The 23,027-nt window shown below is 40.3% G+C and overlaps 1 protein-coding gene across 2 annotated transcripts in view; it reads right to left on the bottom strand.

The window, feature by feature from the left end:
* Positions 1-23,027, bottom strand: part of LOC128312221 (spermatogenesis-associated protein 31D4-like) — a 99,022-nt gene that overhangs the window by 32,981 nt on the left and 43,014 nt on the right. The window contains exons 3-5 of one of the 2 annotated variants that reach the window (XM_053205222.1): positions 6,543-6,605; positions 4,281-4,349; positions 702-772 (exon numbers count right to left, since the gene is read on the bottom strand). The gene's annotated coding sequence lies outside the window, so the exon portion shown is untranslated. Of the gene's footprint in view, positions 1-701; positions 1,191-4,280; positions 4,350-6,542; positions 6,606-23,027 lie in introns of those variants that run through there. The other variant, XM_053205223.1, reaches the window with a different exon arrangement.

A 23,027-nucleotide genomic window follows, 5' to 3' on the forward strand; every position in this document is an offset into this window, starting at 1 on the left:
AGGTGGCAGAGATGGCTTTTGGTAGAGTGAGGTGTTCTCACATGTAAGCTGTGAGCATGTTCTCACATCTCAGCTGTGACATGTTCCCAGCTGACCTGTGTCACCACACAAAAGTCTGGTCCTTGACTTCACACTGCACTAGGTTAGACTGTCTCCAAGGAGGAGTATTTTCCAAAAGCTCTAGGAGAATGATATGCTTGTATTTGAAGAGACTCCATATAGGTAAGTCTAGAGAATTCATTGGTTTAAGATTCTCATATCTTTTCCATTTTCTAGGACCAGTCCCCAATGCTCTCTCTTTCCCATCCTCATCACTGTCTCTGGGATGAGCCACATGGGAACGGCTATTTTCAGGGTTCCAAAAAGCCTGTAGAACAGAGTCTCGGGCAAAATCTGTTTAAACTGCATTTAAGATACAAACTGGCTATAAAATGTCTCTTGTTCCATCACACACCAAACTTTTATTGAACTCTACAGTGTAGTATTTCTAGTAGAAATATCAACAAAATATGGTATCACCTCAACGCTTGGGCAGGTCATAGTTTAGTGAGTCCTTTAAATGGCTATGAAAAGTGATATGAACAGTAAAGGAAGTAGGAATAAGAACATAATGAAAACGCAGAAATCAGAGTAATCAATTCTTCTCCCAGGAAGGAGAAGAGAGAAGGCCAGAGAAATTTTTACAACAGGTGCCAACTGACCTGAGCCTTGTGAGGTATTCGGGACTTCTTCTTCCTCTTCTGTCTTCTGTTTCCTCCTCCTCTTTTTCTTTCTGTAGAGCAGTTTTAGAGCAGTTTTAGCTTCACAGCAAAATTGGGCAGAAAGTACAGAGTTCCCATATGCCCCTCTTCCTCCCTACCACACACACACAGCCTCCCCCCACTATCAACGCCCAGAACCAGCATGGGGCAGTTATTACAATCAGTGGGCCTACACTGACACATCATTATCACTCAAAGTCATACTTTACATTAGCGTTCACTCTTGGTGTTGGACGTTCTATGGGCTTGAACATGTGTGATGACATGTGTTCTCCACTGTAGTGTCACACAGAGTAGTTGCACTGCCCTAAAATCCTCTGTGTTCTGCCTATTCATCCCATCTTGCCCCCTTATCCCTGGCACCCACTGATTTTTTACTGTCTTCACAGTTGTTTCTTTTCCAGACTTTCATATCGTATGATTATACAGTGTGTGGCCTTTTCAGATTGGCTTCTTCTACTTGGTAATATGCATTTAAGGATCTTCCATGTCTTTTCATGACTTAGTGGCTTATGCCCTTTTAGCATTGGATAATATCCACTGTCTGGAGAAACCAGAGTTGATTTATCGACTCACCTATGGAAGGACACCTTGGCTGCTTCCCAGGTTTGGCAAGTATGAATAAAGCTCCTATAATCTTTTGTTTTAGACCACTTTACTGAGACTTAATTCACATACCCTACCTACAATTCACCCATTAAAAGTGTACAATTCAGTGGCTTTTAGTGTATTCACAATGTTGTGCATTCAGTCACCACAGTCAACTTTAGAACATTTTCATTATTCAAAACAGAAGTTTTTCCCCATAGGCTTCATGTATCTCATTCCTCCTGCCCACCCCCTAGGTTACCACTAATCTACTTTTTCTATGGATTTGTCAATTCTGGACATTGTATGCATAGAATCATGCAACATGTGACCTTTCATATCTGGTTTCTTTCATAATGTTTCAACCTTCATCCACGTGTTAACATGTATCACCCATGTTGTAACATGTAAAATGTGTCCATGTTGCAACATGTAACATGCCATTTTTTGGCAAATTATATTCCATTGTACAGATACCATGTTTTGTTCATACATTGATTTGTTAAATATTTGGGTTGTTTCTGCTCCTTGGCTATACTGATTGAATAAATGTGCTATGAACATTTGTCTACATGTTTTTGTGTGGATGTACATTTTCATTTCTTGCTTATTCATTTTTATAACAACTTAAAGTCAGACTTCATCTAAGCATGTCTCTTTCTCAGATTTGGGGAGTAAAACCATATTCGTTCCCTGTGAAATGCGATCTCTGGTGTCTAAATGCAACTTTTATCAAATATCTGGGTGTATCAATTTGCCCTCCTGCCAACACTTGCAAAATTAGCCCTTGAATCAGGAGGAATGGTGGTGGTGCATAATGTTTAACATTTAAGAATAAAGAACACCTTATGTTCTCAACATTCTAATCTTAGAAAGTCAGAAAAAGGTGTGGGAAGAGTAAATGCAATCCAGCCAGCAGGAACATGAGTAAACCTATACAACATATATAAAAACACATGTCTGGTCACACACCCAGATATTTGATAAAAGTTGCATTTAGACCCCAGAGACCTCATTTCATAGGGAACGAATATGGTTTTACTCCCCAAATCTAAGAAAGAGACATGCTTAGACAAAGTCTGACTTTAAGTAGTTATAAAAATGAATAAGCAAGAAATGAAAATGTACATCCACACCAAAACATGTAGAGAAATGTTCACAGCAGATTTATTCAATCAATATAGCCAAAAAGCAGAAATAACCCAAATATTTAACAAATCGATGTATAAACAAAACATGGTATATCTGTACAATGGAATATGATATACCAGGTATGTGCCTGAGGAGGAAGAGTAGCAAAAAACAGGCTGAAAAAGAAGAAGGGAAATTGCTATGAAAGCCTTTGAATGACGGTTTAAGGAACTTGAACTCTGTGCTGAGCACAGTGGGAAGCTAAGGCCATGGGAAGCTTCATAACCAAAAGAATGGCATACCCAGATATCTATGTTTTGGTAAGCGGCTGGCAAAAGAGAAGCTGTTGAGAACTCATGAGGAAATATGCAAATTAATCACTGTATCACATAAGGCTCCCTTGCAGATGATAGAAAACCAGATGAATTCTGGCTTCCTTAATTTTAATTTATTGGCTTATACTCCTCTGCAATAGACGAGAAGATCCAGCTTCTGACTCACTATCCCTTGGTTCTGCTTTCTCAGTATTGACTCATTCTCAAGCCACTTCTCTTGCGGTCCCAAGATGGTATCCAGCCAGAAAAACAGAATTGTTGTCCCGGTGTTCTCAATGAAGTCCCAAAATTCAGGTGAATGGGACTAGCTCGGGTCATAAGAACACCACTGAAATAATTACTGGGAACCAGAAAATACTGTTACCCTGGTCTTAGCCAGTGCTACTCAAAGTGTGGTCCATGGGCCAGTACTTGTTCCCACATTTTTGTCACCATCTGCACCAAGTATAGAAATTGAGCATGGTTAGAAACTTCTATTGCAATTTTATAGAGTAATTGAATCTAATAATTAAAATCCAAGGTTTGTATTTTGTTTGTCTTTGTTTTGTGTGTCATTTTTTTCGCGATTCATTTGAATTGTATCTTATGCAAGTATCAGCCCAGAGTACATGGGGGAGCAGGGGAGGAAACAAACTGGTCCTCCACCACAGAAAGTTTGAGAAACTGTGGTCTAATTTGCATGCTCCACCTTGAAGTCTGGGAGTGAGTTAGCATTCTGGAAGCACACAGGGAGACTTGGGGAGATCTTTCCCTCATGCCATGACAGGGGGCAAAAAAAAAAATGTCCACTCTAATTGTGGGACCTAATTTGGAGAGGGAAAGATACTCCCAGACTTCCCTCAGCTCTGCCATTTTCTCATGCCTTCTTCCATGTTGACCTGCCCTATTCAGAGTCTCTGGTAAGAATTTACCCTGTGTAAGCTCTGGATATGGCCATTTTAATAGGCTAAACATTACATGCACCTTCAGCTTCCCTGCCCATCAGATATTTTTTTGTTGTTTATTTTTGAGAGGGGGAGAGAGAGAGAGAGAATGCAAGTGGAGAGGGGCAGCAGGCAGAGAGAGGGAGATGCAGAATCCCAAGCAGGGTCCAGGCTCTGAGCAGTCAGCAAAGAGCCCAATGTGGGGTTTGAACTCTCACGGGCTGTTGAGATCATGACCTGAGCTGAAGTCAGACACTTAATCGACTGAGCCATACAGGTGCCCCTCCCATTGCAACTTTAATTACTAGAATCAAAGCCTCTGAATGGCTCTCCTAACCCATTAAGAGAAAAAGAACTTTGAGTGAGACTAACACAAGGTAATTACTAAACTAAGCCAAAATCCTTTGCCATGCTGTTGGCAATGAATTACGGAAACTCCAGAGCCCCATAAGAGGTCTAAAGGGGAAAAAAAAATGTTGACGACAAATTTCAGGGACCTCAGTTTCTCATTAAAAATACATTTTAGAACTGTTTTACGTTACCTTGCTAAGGCAGTTGTAAAGCAGGGAAACGGGGGCAGCACTTCAGCAAACTGCAGCTTTCATTTCTCTCTTAAAATAAAATGGAAACAATAAAAACACAATTAAAAATAAAATTAAGAAAACATAATCCGAAAGAGTATTTTGATTCTTTTTCTAATTAAAGCTCTGCAATTAAAGTTTTGCAGGAGAGCCACCTGTGTTTTTAATCTCCCTGTCCACAAAGGGCTAATACAGGCACAGGATTTGAGATTGTCTCCTACACTCAGAGCTGGAAAGGACCTTGGAGAACCTTCTAGTCTGGCCTTCTCATTTTACAAATTGGAAACTGAGGCCAAGCAGGGTGACTTCTCTCCTTAATCCTCTCTTTCATACATGGGTGTGCATGTGTGTGTGTGTGTGTGTGTGTGTGTGTGTGTGTGTGTGTGTTCTCTCAGAGGGCTTGGAAAGTTGGAGCCTGCACAGTTTTAACATAATTCACACACTCAATATGGGACTTTCTTTCCAGGGCCCTAATTTGCCTTCTAGTATGAAGGCAGAGGTTCAATAAGCACCAAATTTTACCCAGTACACCTCAAAATGTGCAATTTTGGGGAACCTGGGTGGCTTAGTCAGTTAAGCATCTGAGTCTTGGTTTCAGCTGAGGTCATGATCTTGTGGTTCCTGGAATCAAGCCCCACAATGAGCTTCGCACTGACCGCTTGGAGCCTGCTTGGGCTTCTATCTCTCCCTCTCTTGTTGCCCCTCCCCCCACTTGCATTCTCTTTCTCTCTCTCTCTCTCAAAATCAACTTTAAAAAAATGTGCATTTTTTGCCTAAGTGGACTTACAAACAATTGAGATAGTAATGCTTTTTTGTGAAAATCTAATGGAAATACAGTGTGTGCCTTCACCCCTCCTGCACTAAAATAAACTGAATGTAACATTCCTTCACGACCCAAGCTTAGTCTAATAAACTGCTGTGGTACTCCAGAGGAGCCAGTGCAGAAGTTCCGGCATGTAGACACATGCACATTGGCCCCAAAACCTACCATCATAAAAAAAAATTCACCACTTAGAATTTAGTGGATTACTTCTTTTTCATATAAATGTAGTGATTGTTTATAAAATACACAGTTCAAAATTGACCTAAGAAATAATGGGCTTTCGCAGGTCACAGGACTGCCCTTGAGAATTAATGTAGATTAGGTCACCCCCCAAGAGGCGGGGGGCAGTGAGAGAGGGAACCACAAGGATGAAGTGGAACAGAACTCTTGTTTGGTCCATACTTATGTGCCCCAAACTTTCACTCATCCCCTTTAACTATACTGTGAGGGAAGAAATATTTTTTTCATTTTACAGATAACAAAAGTGAGGCCCCGAAAGATTAAATAACTTGCCCCAGGCCACAGAGCAAAAAGCAAAAGAGCAAGGTTATGACCAGAGGTTGCCATAGTCCCAGGCCTGCACATTCTCTCTGCAGGATGCTGTCCCAGAAAGCAGAGTCACCGGGCCATTATCTTCAATGCTTCTCTGTTACCATACCAGCAACTATTTTGTGTGAAATGAGAAACCACCCCAAAACTTCATGGTTTAAAACAATGGACATTTCATTTGCTCACAATTCGGGGATTACGGCCTGGGCTGAGCTGGGTAACTCCGTTGATTTTGCCAGTGTTCACTATGAATTCATTCAGCTGGTAGGTCAGCCGGGGCCTGGGCTTGGCTAGGCCCTGAATGGCTGGGCTTTTCTCTCAGGGCCTCTCCCTCTTACATAGCATCTCCCATGGCCTCTCCACATAGCTCCAGCAGAGTAAGAGAGTCCTTATAAAGGAGATCAGGGCTAAGAGCCTGGCAGCAGAACTTCTCAAGGCTTAGACCAGGAAGCTGTTTAGGATCCCTCTGCCACTTCCAGTCATTTAGAATAAGTCACAGTCTCTATTCCAGTTCCAGGAGAGAACACAATACAAGGGCAAATTCAGGGAGATGTGGATCATTGGAGACCAGCAATGTAACAGTGGTCGCCAGAAACTTCTTCAATGTTGTCCACACCAACTCTAAATTTTGCTGTGTCTTCTGTCCCTATAATTTCCTTATATCTAGTTTTTCTCTCTTTTCCTGTAACTTTCTCCATTTACTCTCACCAGTTCTCAGCTTTCCTGCATAGTAACTGGCCTTCCATAGCCAGCTGCAAACTGAGGATTCCTTTCCTTCATGTCCGTGAACCAACAAATCACAATTGTGTCAACTCCACTCTCCATCTATGCAGCTCAGGTGTTCTACTCACAGAGATTCCTTTGGATTTTGGTCGCTTTTTGTCTTGCTTTTGCTTTTGCATCTGGCTCCAAACCTGAAAGTATAGTTTAAGGAAAAGAAGATATCTGTAAATCAAGAAGCAACTGAAGTGAATACCCTTACATGTTTTGCCCTTATACATACAATCTAGAATTTGAGATCTTTAGTTTTACCTACAAGAAGGCAAGATATCTGGATCAATGGCCAAGTCAACAAATCAATGTTTGCCATGTTTTACATGCTTTAAATTTCCGTAGCCATCATTCACCAGGGCACGGAAAGAAGAGGGGGCTGCAGGAATCAGACAATTCCAAGCATTACATTCTGGTTCACAGCGGGCTGCATCTTACAGGAAGCTAAGATGAGATCAGATTACATTTCCATTGAATCCTTCAACCTGTCTGATCACTGCTTTGGTCTGTCAGGAGAGATTCAGGAATACCAAGAATTAGCCAGGGCCAGGAGATACCACCAGCATGAGAAGGGAAAAGGAAATGAGAAAAAGAAATTCTAAAACAGACCAGGTGAAGATCCTTGCAGAAGGGATCATACATAGGTTTCCATCTGAAGTACTAGGGAATTAAAATGAAAATTAATGGGTGCTTGTGTGGCTCAGTTGGTAGAGCATCTGAGTCTTGATCTCAGGGTTATGAGCTCATGCCCCAGTTTGGCATGGAGCCTACTAAAAAATAAAAAAAAAAACAAAGTTAAAATAAAAATTGAAATGTGAATTACACTTCAAGAGTTTCTAAATTCATTCACTGATTTTTTTAATGTTTTAAAATTTATATTTCAGAGAGAGAGAGACAGAGTGTGATTGAGGGAGGGGCAGAGAGAGGGAGACACAAAATGTGAGGCAGGCTCCAGGTTATGCCTTGTCAGCACAGAGCACAATGCAGGGCACAAACTCGTGACCATGAGACCAAGACTTGAGCCAAGTTGGACGCTTAACTGACTGAGCAACCCAGGCACCCCCATTCAATGATAATGTTTATCACTTTTTCTTTTATTCTGCTCCCTGAGGCCAGTCATTGGATCCTTGATTGTTGGATTACATCTAGACCAGACATTTAGGGGCAAAAATGAAGGGACTTCAATTCAATTTGACTATTTATACATCTGAATTGCTCAAGTGAAGAAGGCACCTGAGATAAAATGTCTTCATTATTATTTTAGATTAATTCATTGACTCTTACCTGTGCCCTATAGTCACAAACATCAAAAGCTGATTGAAAATGTGCATAAATTCATACATAAATGAATTATACATAAATTCATTATAACCCTCATAATGATTTACACAAAATCCAATTAACATTCTATGAAACGTCAGGAGAATCTAACGAGATTCTGATATTCACAGGAAGAAAAATAAATAATTTTGTCACAGAATATTTTGAAGGAAGAATATGAGATAGAACTAGCCACACTAGATATTTAAATCTAACACCATACAATTAAAATAATCTACTACTGAAAGAAGAAAAAAATGTATATAATTACAGAACACAGACTAGCTAGTCCAGAAACTGATTTTGTTCTACATAAGAATTTGCTAGAAAATAAAAATGACACCACCAGAAAGGAAGAGCTATTTCATAAACTTGTAAAGGAATAACTCAGTAGGAATTTAAGTAAAATAAAATTAGTTTAGATGCATTCCTAATAATGCATAGCAAAATAAATCCCAGATACATGAAAAAATTAAATATTTTAAAAACAGCCTTTTCCACAAAAATAATATAAAAACAGGGTGGGGGACAAAACAGAAGAGACTCACAAATATGGAGAACAAACTGAGGGTTACTGGAGGGATTGTGGGAGAGGGGATGGGCTAAATGGGGAAGGGGCACTAAGGAATCTATTCCTGACATCATTGTTGCAATATATGCTAACTAATTTGGATGTGAATTTCAAAAAAATAAAAAATAAAACAAGTTGAAAAAAATAGCCTTATCCAACTGCCCACTCAAACAAGGTGTAAGTTACACCTGGAAACTGAAAACCCAGGATGACTTCCTAAGCTTCAAATCCTTTTAAAAAATCATAAAGCAAAAGACCCAGCTGTTCAGATTACATAAAATTGAAAACTATTTGTTAGAGGGGGAAAAAAAGCATAAACAACTAAAAAAGCAGATTTGGAAAATTATATTCAGGAAATTTGGGAAAAAGCATCTTTAGAAAAGGCATTATTTTATAGCTATTACAAGAAAGAACATTTTCATATTTAAAATTTGTTGATGCATATTTTCTGCCCATAGCCTTTGTTCAGGGCAGCAGAATCAATCTCCTTAAACCCCATTTTCTTATGACGTTTCCTTGTTACAAGAGTTTAGGGATTCTGTCACTTACCATTCTCTGATCTCAGCCATTTTAGAAGATATATACTCGACATATCCCTATACCAGCTGCATCTGATATTTATTTAATAATTTTCTTTAAATCAACTCTGTTTCACTTAAATAAACTAACTTTGTTCTAACCAATAATTTCTGTGAAATTGCTGTTAGATGTGATTAAAATTTAAATCAGTAAACTCTGGGCAAAGCAGATGACCCTCCAAAACATGGGTGAGCCTCATCCAATCAGGTGAAGGACTTAAAAGGAAAAACTGAAGTCCTCTGAAGAAGGAATTCTGCCTCCAGACTGCCTTAAGATTCAAGACTGCAACATCAACTGCTGCTGGAATTTCCAGCCTGCTGGCCTGCACTGCAGATTTTAAACTTGCCAACTACCACACTCAAAAGAGCCAACTCCTTAAAACAAATCCCCACTCTTACGCCTCTGTCTCTCTGCCTCTCTGTTTCTTTCTGTTCTCTATTGCTCTGTATGTGGGTGTGTATATATACACATCCCATCCTATTGGCTCTGTTTCTCTGGAGAACCCTGAGTAATAATACACTGACCAGCCTTCAGGAACACTGACTTTCCAAATCACATTCAAATGTCTTGGCCTGGATGCCAATGCTTACCTTAACCTAGCTCCTCCTTCCTAGTCCACATTCACTTCGTGTGACTTTCCACTGCACGCTGCTTTACTCTAGCTGGTCACCTCACATCTTTGTTTGAGCTCAGCATTCTGCTGAGGATACCTTGATTTGCCAGGCCTCCCCTTCCTGCCTTCAAGGCCTGGAACAGTTTCCACATGAGGAGCTAAGGAAGAAATAAAAACTGGAATAATATTCTCACACCTAGAAATATGTAAAACCAGCTCTGTCAGGTAAGATTTCATCTCACATGCCAGGTCGGACTAATTGGTGGCAGTTACCTGATTTTAAGAAGGATTCGGGGGCTCTCTCTTTCTGAAAGAATGCAGGCATCTATTAGTGATGTGTGACAGTGGAAGGGTGAGAAGGGCCAGAGTGGTAATGAACTTGGTACATAACTGCCATCTCTGGCTTACTTATTAAGGAAACTGGCAAGACTATTTTCCTGGGCCCTTTCCAATGCCTTTTCAAAACAAAGCCTTAGATGTATAAATTTCTTACAAAAACTAACCTACATTCTAGTCATTTCCCGTATTTACATATGTAGGGAAAGTCAACAAGAGCATTGAAACAAAGGAAGGAGTACAGAGAACAGGCTACAGTTGCCTCCCAACCATCTCCTTTTTCACACGGTACCAAATGTTAAGAGAGAATTTGCCCGCCGAGATGAGTGAGTTTGGGAATACAAACAACCCAAGATGCCAGTGCAGCTATTCGTTGACCACTGCTGCCCAGCACCCAAACACTGGGACATCCTCAATAAAATACCTTCGGGAGATCCTTAGGTATGAAAATTCTCTTGGGGCAGCAAAAGTTGCACTGGTCGCTCCCCCCACATCCCTGTCTTCCCATCCCTGAACTGCTGAAACGAGAACAGAAGCAACCCTTTGCAGCACATCAAGATCAGAGTAATTGATACAGATCTTCCTGAAAATCAACCCAACCTGTCCTAGTAGAAAGCCACCATATGTCTGGTTTTCAATGGTTCCTTCCCACAGCCTTTAAGGATGGGGTCAGGAAGCATGATTTTTCATACAGGTGGGTTAGGTTACTTTCATTCATTCTGGACTTGAACACTGAAGATACAGAGAGAAACTATATTAGTCCTCTGCTTTCAAGGAGCGCCTGGCTTAATTGATAGTCAAAGAATACACAGAAACCTATCTTAGACCAAGGTCTAAGATGGCATTTAGTGGGAGGTACAGAACACAGGTTGGAAAAGGACTAAGAAAGACAAAAATACCTCCATGGGAACAATGAGGGATATTTGGGAATCAGGCCCCTCTGACTCTAATCACCTTCTCAAAATCATATTTCCTAGGGCAGTCTTACCATATTACCCTAATGACAATCACACGGATATTTAAATACACATTCCGGGGATGTATCTCAATCCATATGAATCAGTATCACAAAGGAAAAGAATGGAAATTCAAACATTGGTCCAACACTTCAGGTAAATCTTATTATCAGGGAGCTTGAGAAACGTTTTCAAGAGGAACTTCTATTCCATCCTCAAACAGTTCACCACACTTTTTCCCCAGCACTGTCCCTTGGCCTGTCAGGCATGTGGCTGTCTAAGAAACTATCAACTTCAATTAACATAATGACCTTTATTTCCAATTTAACAGTAAAATATAACTGTGCTAGTGCAGGAAAAATACAAGTATAGACAACATCACTGGGAGAATTACACAGGCTACTGAAGAAAATTTTCAGCTAATTATGTGTAAAAGATAGAGATACTAGAGTCTATGCAGAAGGAAGAAAGCCCATGAACATCCTCCATTAGTGCAGTGTCTGTGGGTGATTTCTTGGGTCTCCAAATCCATTTGATTCTTCTCAAGTGACTATCAAACCACCAGTTCAGGCCCCAAGAGCCGTGTGACCAACTGCAGAACAACTTTCCTGTTATCAACACTCAGTTGTTGGATTTTCCACTCGCAGAGAATGAAGACAGCATACCTAACTACGTGATGCAGCCTAGTCTGAGTGGATCACACCCCTGTGCTGGGGGAGAAAACAAACAGCTTTCTGTGTTATTGAGGTATCAGAGTTGAGAACTTGAGGTGGCCATACTGTAAGTGTTTGGATGGCAACCCTTCCTTTAGTCCACGTACTTCCTGTGGCCAGCCAGGTCACTGCTTGACTATCTATGACTGCAGATGTAAATGGAAACCTGAACTATGTCTAATGGAAAGCTTTTGCCCTGCTTGGGAATCCAGCTGGCTAACTGCCTCCCACCCCAGAACTCATTGAGCAAGACAAGGCAGTGGAATCTCTGATGTGTATACAATTTCCTTCATGGTTTTAGTTAAATAATCTCACATCACTATGCCCCATGTTCCCCACCCACAATTCATTGCAATGCTTTTTAACCTGCATCATATAATACTATAAAAATAAAAGATGTTGTTAAGAGTTTGCTTGACAGTATATCAAACTCATTTGTTGGCATCAAGCCACATTTTTAAACAATATTTCATTTTTAAGTAATCTCTACTCCCAACATGGGGCTCGAACTCACAACCCCGACATCAAGAGTCACATGCTCCACTGACTGAGTTAGCCAGGCACCCTGGTATCAAACCATATTTAAATGATAGCCTTTTGTTCCAGTGGGAAAATATGTACAATCTGTTGTTTTTCTCATTTTTAAGCTAGATTCAGTGAAGCTGAATTTATAATAGGCACCCCATTTGAGACAACAGCAAATTGCAGGGAGGGGAAAGTTTGTTCAAAAGCAGACCTGAGAGGTAAATACTGCCAAGTCTGTATTTCATCTTTCTTCCCTAATGATACCTGAGGTAAGACAGGATGCTCTTCATAAAAGGTGACTCACTTTCTAAATGTTGTACTGCTGACCTGGTAAAAGAGGTTTTGGATAAGGAAGCAATGACAGCTGGGAGGGGAACAGAGTAATTCCTGGGTGTCACTGAGCTGCAGACCAATTTCTACAAATACCAGAACCTGTACTCTGTAGGCCAAACAGTGTATTGAAATGAAGATGCCAAGGAGAGCTGGGTATTCCTTTGTCAACGGCCATCTCTAAATTTTACGGATATAATGTCCAGTCACAAAATGACCCATGGAGTTTCCCGAGATTTCTTGCCCTTTAGGCCACAGTGGAATTTTTCAAAGTATGTTTGCAATAGACAATGATAAGAATTATATTGAAATGATAAAATAGGAGGGTCATGTTTGGAACCCATGTATAGATGACACTTGTTTCATGACAAAAATGAAACTACAGGAAGTGGGGAAAGAATGGTTCACCATAATAAATGGTGCTGGAACACCTGGGCATCCACAGGGGGAAAATGATATTGCATCAGTGACATCAGATAAAAAAATAAATTACACTGTATATTTGACATCTTTCCATCTGTGGTCTATGGACCACTTGCATTCAAGTCATTTGGGTGATTAAATATACAGATTCCCTAGACTACCTTAGACCTGCTGATTCTCTAGGCATGAGACCTAAGAATCTGCATTTTTTTTTAAAAAATCAAACTCCTCTAGATGATTTTAGCACACAAAAGCCTGAGATTCACCAGCAGAGTGTTTGGCAGTTAGGCAAACAACCATCTGAATCCAGGGCAAATGAATTAATCTGTCTAGAAGCACTTTTCTTATCAGTAAAGTGGTGATAACACCAACCTCACAGGTAGGTTGTGATGATTACATGAGATGCTGTATACACAGTGCTTAGCACAGTCTTAGTTCACAGGGAACACTCAGTAAATGTTAAAATTACTCCCCATGTCCAGTAAACCTACAAGAAGTGAAGTGTTTTCAGTCACTAACAAAAACTTTCAATTATAAAATTATAGTTTAGTACTGGTAATATGTACATAAAGGAGATTTATCAAGTGTATTAACAGGTAAGTAGTGAGTATTTGCTCTTGAGAACTTATTTGGAGGAAGTGCTTAGAGAACATAGCTATACATTCATATCCCCCTAGCTAAGCAGCCCATGCTCCCTGTAAATGCTCTAGGGAAGAATCTGTTGTGTGCCTCTCTCCTAGCTTCTGGGGGCACCTGGCAATTCTTGGCGTTCCTTGATTGTAGCTACATCACTCACGCTAGCCTCTGACTCCATTATCATGTAGCCTTCTTCCCTCTGTGTCACCTCTTCGCATAAGAACACCAGTCCTTGCATTAAGGGCTCACCCGAATCCAGGATGTTCCTCTAATTAATTACATCTCCAAAGACCCTATTTCTCAATACTCACAGTCTGAAGTGGATATGAATCTGGGGGAGGCACTATTCAACCCCAGCCTCATCTCAGTAGAGTATAGCTTTAGGAGGAGAAGGTGATAAGGCAGGGGACGGGAGCAAAGACAGAAATGGCTGCACACTTAGCATCCAATAACACTCAAGTGCTCAGTGTTGCCTTCCCACATTTCTACCTCCACCAACAGGACCCACGTATCCACAAGTACAGGAGGCACAGGCCCAAGGTACTTTTAGGGGCCCAAGAAAAATGTTTCAATCTCTTAAAATCTAAAAAAAAAATACATATAATCCAACCTGGATTACATGTATATTTATACTGACACAGTCATAAAATATTTTTTTAATATTTTAATTCTTAACATTTTGGGCAAAAATGCCTAGGGCATGCAAAAATCACAGTGCAGCCCTGTTCCCTGATGTTCATGCTCACACCCTCCACCTGAAATTTCCCTCCTCTTTACCAGGAAGAGGACTCACCTTACCCTTCAGGACTCCATTGATGAGTCAGTGCCTCAGGGAACATTCCTTGACAACCACCCCATCCCCCCTCCACTCCATCCCCTCTGCAGCCCTCCCCACCCCTGTCCCCGGTAGCCACACCTACCTTGGTCACGTGCTCCTCACATGCATAGCTCTATCATTCCACATCCACACTGCACAATTACCTGTTCTGTGGAGTTGCTCAGAGACTAAATATCACCTGTCACTGTGTGGCAGATGCTACTGCTCCTCCACGCACATCCCCTTTGTCATCGCAGTGCCCTCATCCCCCAGATGGCATGGGTACTGGCTACTAAGGCTCAACCTCAAGTCTCCCACAGGAAATGTCCTCGCCTCACAGAAGCGTCTGGAGGTGCTTGGGAGTCTACACCAGCCTCTGCTCCCACTCACCCCCAGCGTGATCCAGAGCCAAGCCCTGCTCCTTTCTACCCCCCACCTTTCCAGCATTCCCTCAGTTTACCGCTTGCAGAAGACTTCCCACCTCAATCTCTGCTTCTAGGGAACACGACCTAAGATACTTTGTATCTCCCCGACAGGCATTAATATCTGGCAAAAATTCTCTAATAAACACATTGAACAAATGATGAATGAACAAATGAAGTAGTAAATGTTAGAAAGACAATGGAAGAAAGCATCAAAGACTTAGCCAGGCCTCCAGGAGGGCTGAACTGATCATGAAAGAACTGCAGTCCTCGATAAACTAAAAACTTGAGCACAGGAAGACAAGATAGGGTGTAGCTTCCAGAATGGCAGCACAAGAAGGTTCCGTACAAAAACTGGAGAAGGGTCTAACAATTAGGCCTGAAGAATAGTGCCTACTCTGTGCCAGCAAATCACTCACACACACTAACAGACTGAGACGATACTAAGCCATCAAAACTGGCACAGGTTTCCTTAAATTCTCTCAGACTTGATTGGCCCCAGAGTTGAGAATGAGATGACTTTGCAAACATGGACTCTGAGGCTGGTTCAGATGAATTTTTGTGAACAATGAGCTGTTGGTAAACAGGTTGCCTTTGAAGACCTGATACCTCATGATAGTGCCCTGGCGACCCTAAAAGTGTGATCTTCTGGAGCCAGCGTTCAACAAGCTGGAAAGATGAGAGAGAGTCCCATGGCATGGAATTTCCATCACAGATGAGGTTCCTTGTAATTTAAGTGGCTCCTCTCTACCTTTACAGCAGTTTGGGAGCTGAGCAGATGGCAGGGGAGGGCTTGACTAAGTGGTGAAGTTTCAGCTGCAAAAGGCAATTCCTAGAATGACAATTCAGAAATTCATTTCCCCTAACACTTATCATATTGGCAGAGGGTTCGTGAATCTTTTTAGGAAAATGAGAAGGAGGCGGTGCATCAGAATAAGGCATCCCCTGTTTGGTCAGGTTATGTGGAAGCAAACACTACCGAATCCGATTCTTCTCTTGTGTTTGCTATTCCCAAGGAAGGGGACCAGACTTGTTTGTAAATTAAATAATACCGAAAAGGCTAAAGCTCAGGGTCTGCAATATAACAAACCTCCAGCACACGGAGCAACTGCTGAATGCATTCTGAAGCCCAGTGTATGATAGTTTCAGCTGTGCTGTTCCAACCCTAGCTGGCATTACAGATCCCTGTAGCTTCTAGTTGTATCTTATAAAGAAACAGGGAGGTTGTAGAAAGAGCCTAATCTGGACTCAAATCCTGCCTCTAATACTGAATAACTATATGATCTTGAACAAATTACTTTTCCTTGCTGAGCCTGTTTCCAAAAATGTAAAACTGGGGTGGAAGTTGGGGAGGAGATAATGGCAATCTCAAGGACTGTCATAAGAATTTGGTGTGATGATGTGTATGAAAGTAATTGGCAGATAATAGACCTTAAAGTGGTATCAGTTGTTTTTTATTTTTCGTTATTTGTTTTCCTTCTATTCTGCCTAGCTCAGCAGAAGTTTACATCAAAATAACTGCTGTGCTTTAAATTATTTCAGTTCTGACTCATCTATAATTTTTTCTTTACCTTCAAACAACTTTAATATTAAAATATTTAATAAAAAATGTTTGTTTTTCTTGAAATTCCATGGCCCTTATTCTGTGTCCATGAGGCTCTAAGGTTAAGCTTTTGGGATTTTAATTTTGACCCTTTACAATGTGCACATAACAGGGGGCACCTGGGTGGCTCAGTTGGTTATGTATCCAACTTCAGCTCAGGTCATGATATTGCAGTTTGTGAGTTCAAGCCTCACATTGGATTCTGTGCTGACCGCTCTGAGCCTGGAGCATGCCTCAGATTATATGCTTCCCTCTTTCTCTGCCCCTCCCCACTTGCACTCTATCTCTCTCTCAAAAATAATAAACATTAAAAAGAAAATTTAAGAACACACACATAACAGAAACTGTAAATGAATTCGATATTCAGAGGGTATATAGGTATTGTCTGATGAGAGACCATTAGACAAGCTAAGAGCCAAACACAAGCTAGCACAATGCCCCCACCCCCTAGGTAGGATTTGTGTGATATTCCTCAAGTGCTCCTGACTGCCCAAGAACAAAGGAAACAAAGAACACAAATGGTTAAAATGATAGCCTCCAACAGTACACAAATACCTTAGTAATACTACAAGAAAAGGGAAATCTTATCAATAGCACAAAGTCCAGGAATTACTTACTAACTTAAAGTTAATGCTTTGCTAGAGGGGAAAAAAACAACCATATCTTGACAACAGCTAGGCTTCCAGTATCTGTGAGTCGTATTTAGCATATGGAAATCCCATTAAGAAACTTCCTCTTGGCCATGATGGTGGAGCAGCATGCAACTTCTTTTTGCCTCTCTCTTCCCTGAAACCAGCTAGATCAACACTGAGCCATCTTGTCCACCTAGAAAATTGATCTGAGGATTAAGACAACAATCTGCAAACTTGAACCACAGAACTTGGAAGGTACACAGTGCAAAGAGATGAACTGGGGGAGAGAGAAGCCACAGAGCGTAGGGAGCTGTTTTTGCTTGCAGAGAGAGGACAGAGACGGGGGGAGAGTACAGAAAAAGCACTCCCCCCTGAAAGCAGCTGGAAAGAAAGAAAGAGTGGACTGAACAAAAAAAGGGAGAAAGGAGAAAGGGACTGCAAGGGATTGAACAAAAAAGGGAAGAAAGGAGAAAGGACAGGGTTTAAATTCCATTAAGATGCTATAAACAGGGGAGCACAGAGTCTGAAACTCTGTAGCTCGATACCTGATAGAGCTCGGGTGGGATAGGCAATTCCCTAGGAGGAGACATCAAGGTCTGAAGGCTCCTCAGGCCACACGCAGAGAGGCAGATTCCCTACTGGGAGTACATTTTGTAGAGGCTGTATGGCCTCTTCACACTCAGAGGTCCCAGTGGACCCAGCAAACAGCCACATTTGCTGGTCTTGAAACAAAGACATTAAGGGTGAAGCCTGGCACCAGATGGGTGTTGTGATTTACTATAGTCCCTGAACCACTGCTGCTACACGATCATGTGAACTTTTTCTGTGCTGGGCTGGCACCTGCAGTCTCTGGGCATCTGCAGCAGCACCATCATGTTAACATACCAGGGGGTGGGCCAGCACCTGGCCATTGTCGGCAAGACCTTCTCCCAGAGGGTCTGAAAGGGTCAAAGCTGCAGGGCCCTCAGAAGTGAGGGGTTTGGAAATAGCCCCATCTGAGATAAAATTCAGGAGGCAGGTGCCACCTCATAGCCTGATGGCTTGGTCACAGACAGTGTGGACACCAGGAGTGTATAGAATCCAGAGACCAAAGAGGGGTGTTTGATTGCCTGCCAGCAAGAGCACAGAGTTCTCTGCCAGCAATACCAGAGACTGGGTAGCTGGGTAACACCAATTTCACCACTCCTATGCATGCTCATACATGCCTACATGCACCATAACAATCCATCCCAGTAAACTAAGCAGCACCATCCAGTGGAGAACAGAGCCACTACACCAAGCCCTGCCCAACTGGGCCAACCGCACTCTAGAGGAATACCACAAATCTCTCCTCCTACTTAGTATACAGACTATACAGTGCTTCAGAGAGGAACTTCTAAGGGAAACTGGATGTTATTTCAATTGTATCTCATTCTGTTCACAGGTCCATCTATTCAATTTTTTTCCTTTTTCTTTTCTTATTCTTGAATACAAAAAGACAAAAAATTCATGTTTATTTTTCATTTTATAAAGGAGATTTTTATGCAGTTTTTTCTACTATATTTTTTTACTTTTTTGTAAAATTTTTTAAATATTATTTTACTTTCATCATTTCATTTTATCCTACTTTATTGTATTCACTTTTTAAATTTTCAAGCGTTTTCCTTTCCTTTTCTTTTTTATTCCCTCTATTCTTCCAAGCTTCTGTCAACAACCAGACCAAAACACATCTAGGAGCTGGCAGGATTTATTTGATTTTTTGTGTTGTTTTTAACTTTTAACTTTTTTATTGTTTTTTATTTTAATTCTTTTTCTTCCTTCAAAATGATGACACGAAGGAATTCACCCCAAAAGAAAGAACAAGAAATGACAGCCAGGGACTTAATCAACACAGATACATGCAAGATGTCTGAACCAGAATTTAGAATCATGATAATAAGAATACTACCTGGGGTTGAAAAAAGCATATGATCCCTTTCTGTGGAGTTAAAAGAAGTAAAATCTAGTCAGGATGAAATTAAAAATGTTGTAACTGAGCTGCAATCTCGAATGAATACCATGGTGACAAGGATAGATTAAGCAGAGCAGTGAGTCAGTGATATAGAGGACAAACTTACAGACAATAATGAAGCAGAAGAAAAGAGGGAAACTAAGGAAAGAGCATGATATAAGAATTAGAGAACTCAGCGCCTCATTAAAAAGGAATAACATCCAAATCATAGGGGTCCCAGAAGATGAAGAGAGAGGAAAAAGGGGTAGAAGGTTTATGTGAGCAAATCATAGTGGAAAATCTTCCTAACGTGGGGAAAGACACAGACATCAAAATCCATGAAGCACAGAGGGCTCCCATTAGATTCAACAAAAACCAACCATCAACAAGGCATATCAGAATCAGGTTCACAAAATACTCAGGAAAGGAAAGAATAATGGAAGCAGCAAGGGAAAAAAAAGTTCTTAACCTACAGTGAAGAAGATCAGGCTCTCAGCTGACCTATCCACAGAAACTTGGCAGGCCAGAAAGGAGTGGCAGGATATATTCAATGTGCTGAATTGGAAATATATGCAGTCAAGAATTCTTTATCCAGCAAGGCTGTCATTCAAAATAGGAGAGATGAAAAGTTTCCCAGACAAACAAAAATTATAGGAATTCATGACCACTAAATCAACCCTGCAAGAAATCTTCAGGGGGACTCTCTGAGGGCAGAAAAGATGAAAAAAAAAAAAAAAGAAGAAAGAAAAAAAAAAGACCAAATGCAACAAAGACTGGAAAGGACCAGAGAACACCTCCAGAAATTCCAACTCTACAGGCAACATAATGGCAATAAATTCATATCTTTCAGAACTCACACTAAATGTCAAGGGACTAAATGCTCCAATCAAAAGACATAGGGATACAATGGATAAGAAAATAAGATCCATCTATATGCTATTTACAAGAGACAAGTAAGGGGATGGAGAACCATCTATCATGCTAACAGTTTCCAAAAGAAAGCCAGGGTACCCATAAGAGAAGAAGAAATCTAGAGTAAAATCTAGATTTTAAAATAAAGACTTTGACAAGAGATGAAGAAGGGCATTATATTATAATTAAGGGGTCTATGCAACAAGAAGACCTAACAATTGTAAACATTTATGCTCCAAACGTGGAGGAACCCAAATATATAAATCAATTAATCACAAACATAAAGGAAATCATTGATAACAATACCATAATAGTAGGGTACTTCAACATCCCACTTACAACAGAGGACAGATAATCTAAACAGAAAATCAATAAGGAAATAGTGGCTTTGAATGAAACACTGGGCTGCATGGAGTTAACAGATGTATTCAGAACATTTCATCCTAAAGCACCAGAATACAGATTCTTCTCAAGCACACATGGAAAATTCTTCAGAATAGATCACATACTGGGACACAAATCAGCCCTCAATTAGTACAAAAAGATTGAGACCATACCATGCATATTTTCAGAACACAACGCTACGAAACTCAAAATCAACCACAAGAAAAAATTTGAAAGATAGATAATTGGAGAATAAAGAACACCCTATTAAAAACTGAATGGGCTAACCAATAAGTTAAAGGAGAAATTAAAGAGTACATAGAAGCCAATGAAAATGATAACACCACAGTCCAAAACCTCTTGAATGCAGCAAAGGCCGTCAATAGAGGGAAGTATATAACAATCCAGGCCTTCCTAAAGAAGGAAGAAAGGTCTAATACAAAACCTAAACTTACACCTTAAAGAGCTGGAAAAAGAACAGCAAATAAAGCCCAAAACCAGCAGAAGACAGGGAATAATACAGATTAGAGCATAAATAAATACCATTGCAACAAAAAAACAAACAAACAAACAAAAACTAGTAGAACAGATTAATGAAACCAGAAGCTGGTTCTTTGAAAGAATTTAAAAAATTGATAAACCCCTAGCCAGTTTTATCAAAAAGAAAAAGGAAAGGACCAAAATAAATAAAATCAAGAATGAAGGAGGAAAGATCACAATCAGCACAGCAAAACACAAACAATAATAAGAGAATATCATAAGCAAATATATGCCAATAAAATGGGCAATCTGAAGAACTGGACAAATTCCTAGAAACATATAAAGTACCAAAACTGAAACAAGAAGAAATAGAAAATTTGAACATGCCCATAACCAGTAAAGAAATTGAATTATTAATCAAAAATCTCCCAAAAAACGAATCCAGGGCCAGATGGTTTCCCAGGGGAATTCTATGAAACATTTAAAGAAGAGTTAACACCTATTCTCTTGAAGCTGTTCCAAAAAATAGAAATGGAAGGAAAACTTCCAAACTCTTTCTATGAAGCCAGCATTACCTTGATTCCTAAATCAGGCACAGATACCACAAAAAGGAGAACTACAGACCAATTTCCCTGATGAACATGGATGCAAAAATCCTCAACAAGATATCCACAAAACAATCAATGTGATACATCACATCAATAAAAGAAAGGACAAGAACCATATGTTCCTCTCCATAGATGCAGAGAAAGCATTTGACAAAATACAGCATCCTTTCTTGATAAAAACCCTCAAGAATGTTGGGATAGAAGGATTGTACCTCAAGATCATAAATCCATATATGAAAGATCCACCGCTAATATCATCCTCAATGGGGAAAAACTGAGAGCTTTCCCCCTAAGTCATGAACACGACAGGGATGTCCACCCTCACCACTGTTATTCAACATAGTATTGGAAGTCCTACCCTCAGCAATCAGACAACACAAAGGAATAAAAGCATCCAAATTGGCAAGGAGGAACTCAAACTTTCACTCTTCACAGATGACATGATACTGTATATGGAAACCCAAAAGATTCCACCAAAAAAAATTGCTAGAACTGATCCATGAATTCAGCAAAGTCACAGGATATAAAATCAATGCACAAAAACAGGTTGCATTTTTATACACCAATAATGAAGCAACAGAAAGAAATCAAGGCATTGATTCCATTTACAATTGCACCAAGAATCATAAAATATCTAGAAATAAACCTAACCAAAGAGGTGAATAACCTATACACTGAAAACTGTAGAAAGCTCATGAAAGAAATTGAAGAAGACACACACAACAAAAGGGAAAATAATCCATGCTCATGGATTGGAAGAACAAATATTGTTAAAATGTCAATGCTACCCAAAGCAATCTACATATTCAATGCAATCCCTATCAAAATAACCCCAGCATTCTTCACAGAGCTAGAACAAACAATCCTAAAATTTGTATGGAACCAGAAAAGACCCCAAATTGCCAAAGCAATCCTGAAATAGAAAACCAAAGCTGGAGGTATCACAATCCTGAACTTCAAGATGTATTACAGATGTATCCAAGATGTATCATCAAGACAGTATGCTACTGGCACAAAAACAGACATTCTGTTCAATGGAACAGATTAGAGAACCCAGAAATGGACCCACAAATGTATGGCCAACTAATCTTTGACAAGGCAAGAAAGAATATCCAATGGATAAAGACAGTGTATTCACCAAATGGTGCTGGGAAAACTGGACAGCGGCATGCACAAAAATGAACCTGGACCAATTTCTTACACCATACAGAAAAATAAACTCAAAATGGATGAAACACCTAAATGTAAGACAGGAAGCCATCAAAATCCTCAAGGACAAGGCAGGCAAAAACCTCTTTGACCTTGGCTGCAGCAACTTCTTACTCAACACATCTCTGGAGGCAAGGGAAACAAAAGCAAAATGAACTACTGGGACCTCATCAAAATAAAACCTTCTGCACAGCAAAGAAACCAACAAGCAAAACTAAAGGGCAAATGACAGAATGGAAGAAGATATTTGCAAATGACCTATCAGATAAAGGGTCAGTGTCCAAAATCTACAAAGAAATTATCAAACTCAACTCCCAACAAACAAATAGTCCATGGGCAAAAGACATGAATAGACACTTCTTTCGGTGTTTTCCAAAGAAGACATCCAAATGGCTAACAGACACACGAAGATGCTCAACATCACTCATTGTGAGGGAAATACAAATGAAAACCACAATAAGATACCACCTCACACCAGTCAGAATGGCTAAAATTAACAACTCAGGCAACAACAGATGTTGGCAACG

The sequence above is a fragment of the Acinonyx jubatus genome, chromosome D4 (assembly GCF_027475565.1).
Source record: "Acinonyx jubatus isolate Ajub_Pintada_27869175 chromosome D4, VMU_Ajub_asm_v1.0, whole genome shotgun sequence".
Classification (NCBI taxonomy): Eukaryota; Metazoa; Chordata; class Mammalia; order Carnivora; family Felidae; genus Acinonyx; species Acinonyx jubatus.